The sequence below is a fragment of the Heterocephalus glaber genome, unplaced genomic scaffold (assembly GCF_053883595.1).
Source record: "Heterocephalus glaber isolate CG9 unplaced genomic scaffold, H.glaber_assembly_v1.0 deba00001555, whole genome shotgun sequence".
Classification (NCBI taxonomy): Eukaryota; Metazoa; Chordata; class Mammalia; order Rodentia; family Bathyergidae; genus Heterocephalus; species Heterocephalus glaber.
In genome coordinates this window covers 608,605-614,604 of record NW_028258346.1, presented here as the reverse complement: position 1 = coordinate 614,604, position 6,000 = coordinate 608,605, and the positions used below count along the sequence as shown (strand labels likewise).

At 35.0% G+C, this 6,000-nt stretch overlaps 1 long non-coding RNA gene across 1 annotated transcript; it reads left to right on the top strand.

Annotated features, from left to right (window-relative positions):
• The first annotated feature begins 293 nt into the window (after nucleotides 1–293).
• Nucleotides 294–5,227, top strand: LOC147824057 (uncharacterized). Its single transcript, XR_015442805.1, has 3 exons — nucleotides 294–1,214; nucleotides 2,391–2,558; nucleotides 3,686–5,227. It is a non-coding gene; the product is annotated as an uncharacterized LOC147824057 (long non-coding RNA).
• Nucleotides 5,228–6,000: the final 773 nt, after the last annotated feature.

The following is a 6,000-nucleotide window of genomic DNA, read 5'->3' as shown; positions in this document are numbered from 1 at the left end:
TGAAGGGGGCAATTTAATGCCATTGCTACACTGTAGAGTATTGACTTAAAATACTATTTTTCAGTCACCAGAGTGACAGAAAACACTCAATTCTAGTGATTTACTTATATTCATGCAGTTGCTGACTATGGGTACTTGACATTGCATTAGACATAGTGATTTATTTTTAAACTTGTTTTCTTAGTACCAAAGTTGGTCACTAGTTGAGAGTCTGCATCAACAGTAAGTTAAAATAAGGGGAATTTTTTTTTGTCAAAGAGCCTTGTTTAATGTTACTGCTTAGAAAAGTTTTAAGTGTTTTCATGAGTTGTTTTTGACAAAGTCTTTAAAGAAAAATATTATTACATCCCAGCAAGTGTTATACAGAATTTTGAGGCCATCTCCTAAAGAGCTACAATAAAAACAACCTAATCAAAGAGGACTCTATTCTGTGTTTCTGATTTCAAATGCTGGTAACACTCTGGTTATAGCAAATGTGGTGTGTTCCATATCCAAACTGGCCTTGCAGAAACCTACCCGGTCCTCCACATCATGAAAGGTGAAGGGTGTATTGTAAGAGTTGTAGTGGACTGTGGTGTGCTGTTGACTGCTGTCAGGGCTTAGACATTTGTTCCTACCATTATGAGTGTTGGCTTACAGCACTCAACTGAGTCCCTTTCTGAAGAATGTCATTGGAGAAAATGTTGCTCCCCCCTCCTAGAGACTGCCTATATCCAATCATCAATAGAGGGTATGCACAGGCCCTGCCCTCTTGCAGCAGAAAAGAAGAACTTAAAGACCTTCTCAGCTCCAGAGCTTCACTCCGGTGGTTGGCCGAGACCTCTGTGGTGGATGCATCACAATTCAAATCTTCCTCTGCCCAATCTGACTTTCTTCACTGTGCTGCCAGCTTTGACCTCAGGGCCACATCTCAATAAATCTCTTACATGCAAATCTCCATTTCAAATCAGGTCCCAAAGAACTGACCTACAGGAAACATGCTACCTACTTAATTATGGGATTTGATTAGTCTGAATAGATTGCATATATTGGAGCAAATATTAGAGAATATGACAATGTGGGGCATCTGTTTAAAAAAGAGAGGTAAAACTAAGGAAAACTCCTTCCTAGGGAATATGTCTAAATCATAAATATAACTCCTCTTTGCTTCCAGAATGTACTTGCACCGGGACTGTTTGAGATCATGGGCTTTGGAAAGTCTTGTGGAGAAAAATGTAAGAGCTTGTATGCACAAAATCATTCATCATAGTTGCAGCTGAAATCACAGGGAGGTTAGCAGATATGACCCAGAGTAGAGGAGCATTGCAACAGGGGATTATTATTGTATTAAAGATGAGGGATTATTAGTTATAAGGGAGCAGTCTGGAGACTCTGATTTAAAGTGGAAAATGTAACTAAATACATTTTCTGTGCAACTTCGTACATAATGAAACTTATTTTCATGACCTGGACTTATTCTCAACATAGCTTTCCTTCTTTTTTCTTATTGTCTTCTTTGTTATCTGTTCTATGAATAATAAGGCATGTATTAACTTGGCAATTTAAGCTCTCAGGCCTTAATTTTCCCACGGGTAATGAGGGAATAAGAATTTAATTTACAGGATCATTTTCCATTTATACATCCATTCATTCATTAAACAAACATCTATTGAACACCTACTATGTGCCACTCCCCACTATTCTAAGGGCTATGATATAAATGGAGAGTAAAAATAAATAAAAATAAAAAACAAACCAACTATGTAAACTAATAAAATTAATTACCAGTCTGTGACATAATAGATCTAATGAAGGAGATGCACTGAACAAATAACTAATTCATAACAAATAGAATTAAAATAATTATCAGTGATGTAATTGTTTCTTTCCTCCCTTCTTATCATCAGGCAAACTCTGAAGTGGTTGCTGTCACTATACATGAGTTTGTACTTCCTAGAATTCTATAAAATGAAATTATACAATATAATTCTAGCTTCTTACATTCAGTTTAATTATTTTGAGATTCATCATGTTGCTGCTTGATCATTAGATAATTTGATTGTACTGCTGAATAGTTTTACAATGTATGAATATACCACATGTTCATCAGTTTATCTATTAATAGACATAGTCTGTTTCTATATCTCATCTATTTATCAACAAAACTGTTATGAACACAGATGTACAAGTCTTAATATGAATATATGCATTTATTTTTGTTAGGTAAATACTGAGGAATGGAATGGCCAAGTATTATGTAATAGGTGTATTTACCTTTAAATAAATTTCCAAAATGGTTCCCACAGTAATTGTACCATTTTACATTCCTATCAGTAGTTTTACATAAAAATTCCATAGGCTAGCATTGTCTACATAAAGTGTAAATTCATATTTTTGTCCTTGTTTTATAGAAGGAAATCAAAGTTTTGGAATGTCAAGTAAACTATATGGTGCAGTCACAGAGAAAGTGGATAGAAGAATTGGAATTTGTATGTGAGTCTGGTGGTGCCAGAATGCTTTTTCAGAATGCCCAGAAAAATCTTTGATAAGTGGAGGATGAACTTTTGCTTTGAATAGAGGTGATTCATATTCACAGATTTGCTGCCTTCTTTTTCACTTGAAGAAATGGATAGTAAAAATGAGTGAAAAATCATTTTAGTCCAAGTGATGGTTCACTGGCCATACACTGTCAAAGTATAGAATTATACGGATGAATGGAACTCAAATTTATGACCAACCTTCAATTGGTGAAGGTATATAAGACTTTCCAATAAACCAACAATCTCTGTAACTTAAGAAAGTAGTCCAATTCAGATGAAGTGCTACTTAAATCAGCAACCATAGCCATGCTTTCTTTGGTTTAGTGGATTTTCTTCTTATTGTTGATTTTGTTTCAAGGAACAGATAAAGATGCAAAGACTGGAAAGAAAAAGAAAGAAAGAAAGAAAGAAAGAAAGAAAGAAAGAAAGAAAGAAAGAAAGAAAGAATAAAAGAGAGAAACTGGGTGGGGGCAGGGAGGATAAAGCACCTGGAGTAGATTAATGGATGGAAGTGCTTTTTCTTTGTTTCCATTTTTAATAAGACAATCACATTATGTAAAATTGAAAATGTGAGAACTGTATGTAGATGCAAAGCAACCTACAAGAGGCTCTTGTGGTTTTTGATGCTGCTGCTGGCACTGTTTCTTCTAACTACTGACCGGCACTTTGATTTCTATAATGATTATTCCCATTGCAAGCTGTACGGTAACCAAAGATAGGAGTGAGGCAATGATGAAATAGCTGCTTCTGCCTCAGGGATGTGACATTTTAGCATTGAAATTACAGCAAAGAGAAGATTATAACTCTCTTCTCTTTCGAGAGAAGATTATAACTCTCTTCTCTTTAGAGAGAAGTTGGCAGTAAGGTGTATTTAGGCATTAGTGACTAAAGGTTCAAAAAGTCAACACAAAAATCACCATTTCTCAAAGCATTTCCTTCCCCTCCATCTCTATTACCATCAAAACAGTAGCCTCTCAACTAGATTTTAAAAAAGAAAAATATATGGCACAAAGTTAAATATGATTTTTAGATATAAAAAGCCTCAAATTTTTCTAGTGTAAGAATAGCCCATGCAATGTTTGAGATGTACCCATAGTAAAATATTATCATTGTTTATCTAATAGTCAAATTTAATTGTGTCCTTTTTTTTTTTTTTTTTTTTACAGACAATCCTATTGCCAACAGACTTCCTCTTGTCTTTCATTCTGACCTTCCTCCTTATAGTGTTAGCAAAATGACATATCAAAATGTACAGAAGAAGGAGCCAGTTCCAGCACCTGGAAGGAAGCTACCCTGCCACCATCTCAAGCTACTACAGCAGAGAAGCTGAGCCAGTTCCAGGAAGGAAGCTTCCCCACCGCCATCCCAAGCTCCTAGGGCAGAGAAGGTGAGCTGCACGGGTGCCAGAAGCACCCCCCCGACCGTGGAAATGAGAAGACACTTAAACAAGCCTCAAAAACAGCTTCCAGATCACCTACAGCAACCCCAAAGGGAAATGAGATGGAACAATCTGATACTCAACCACTTGGACTCTCTGAACTGGCAAGAAAAGAGGATCTGGGAAAAATGAAATCAGAAATAATTACTCAGATAACAGCAAAGATTTTGCTCATGGTGCAAGACATGATTAATAAATCTAGAGAGGACACAGATAAAAAAATAGAGGATCTGAGGAAAATGATGGAATCCCAACATAAGAAGCAAATGGAATCCATAAAACAGATATAAACAGATTTCCAGGAGATTAAAAATTCCATCAAAAGTCTGCACAGCAGAATGAACTAATGTGAGGATAGAATTTCAGATATAGAAGAAAAGATTGCAATTAGTGACCAGGAAAAGAAAAATTGCTTTAAAATTGTAAAGGAACATGAGAAATCAATCCAGCAGCTGCTAGACAATGCAAAGAAAAATAACATAAGACTGATTGGAGTCAATGAAGAAAGAGGAGAGAGTGCAGATGACATAAAAAAACTGTTCACAGAAGTGATGGCAGAAAACTTCCCAAGGAGGGGAAAAGAACTTGACATACAGATAAGTGAGGCATACAGGATTCCAGCTAGCCTTAATCAAAAAAAATCTACACATAGGCATATAATAGTTAGGATTCCAGAAATCCAACAGAAGAACAAAATTCTACAAGCAGTGAGAGAAAAGAAACAAATCACATACAAAGGAAAGCCCATCAGAATCACAGCAGACTTCTCAATGCAAACCCTCAAGGCAAGAAGAGCTTGGAGTGATGTATTTCAAGCCCTAAAGGAAAACAGCCTCCAACCCAGATTGATGTACCCTGCAAAACTATCTTTCAAAATTGATGGAGAAATAAGATACTTTCATGAGAAAGAGCACCTCAGGAACTTCATGAATACCAAATTAGTACTCCAAAAAATTTTAGACAATACCCTAGGGAAAGACAATGAGGATCACAACACCAGGAAAACCAGCAGAATGAATCCAATGGGCGTGACAAATTAAACCCAAAGGGGGAGAATCCAACAAAAAGAAAAAAGTCATGACAAGACTTTTAAAACTTTTAACTTCATCTCCCTAATGAGTGTATAATTCAATCTTGTTATTGTACTGATTAGTATTTTTCTCATTCTAGAGTTCCATGCCTTTCCTTGTGCTATACTGATTATTTATCATCTTCTTATGTCTACTTTTTAATTGCGTTGTCTATAAATGAGCTCTAAGAATTCTTTATATATTCTGGTCATACGTTATATGCATTGTAAATATGGTCTGTTTAAGGACTACTTTTCATTTTAATGATGTCATTTAAAGTTCTAAATTTTGATGGACTCTCATTTATCAATTTTTTTCCTTTATACATCATGTCTTTTGTATCCTAGGTAGTTCTTGCCTACCTTGAATTCATAAACATTTTCCCTTATAATTTCTTCTTAAAGTTTTATACTTTTAGGCTTTCTTATTTAGGTTTATAGATCCCTTCAAGTTATTTTCATGTATGGAAATAAAGTGTTGAGGTTAATTTTTTATATACAGATAGCAGGTGTTCTAGTGCCGTTTGCTGCAAACACTATCTCTTCCTCGGCTCTTGAATTAAGTTTATATTCTATAAAACGCTAATGTTAAATAATCTTTCAAAACTCAGTGGACCATATATGTGTGGTTCTATTCCTAGATTCTCTGTTTTATTCAAATGATCTATATATCTTTCCTTATACCAACACTGCCTTGATTACTGTAGCTTTAAAAGAAGTGTTAAAATTAGGTACTAAACGTCTTCTAACACTGTTTATTTATTTATTTTTTAACTTTTCTAGGTCTTTTGTACTCCTACATAACTTTTAAATTTCAATATCCAATTCTTTATTTATGGCAAGTATACACAGACCTGAATTTTTATATATACCTTGTGCTTTCTAATCCTGCCAAATTCAAATACAAGTTCTAGGGGCTCCTAGAGATTTCTTAGTATTTTCTCTGTAGCTGATCATTTCATCTACATATAAAG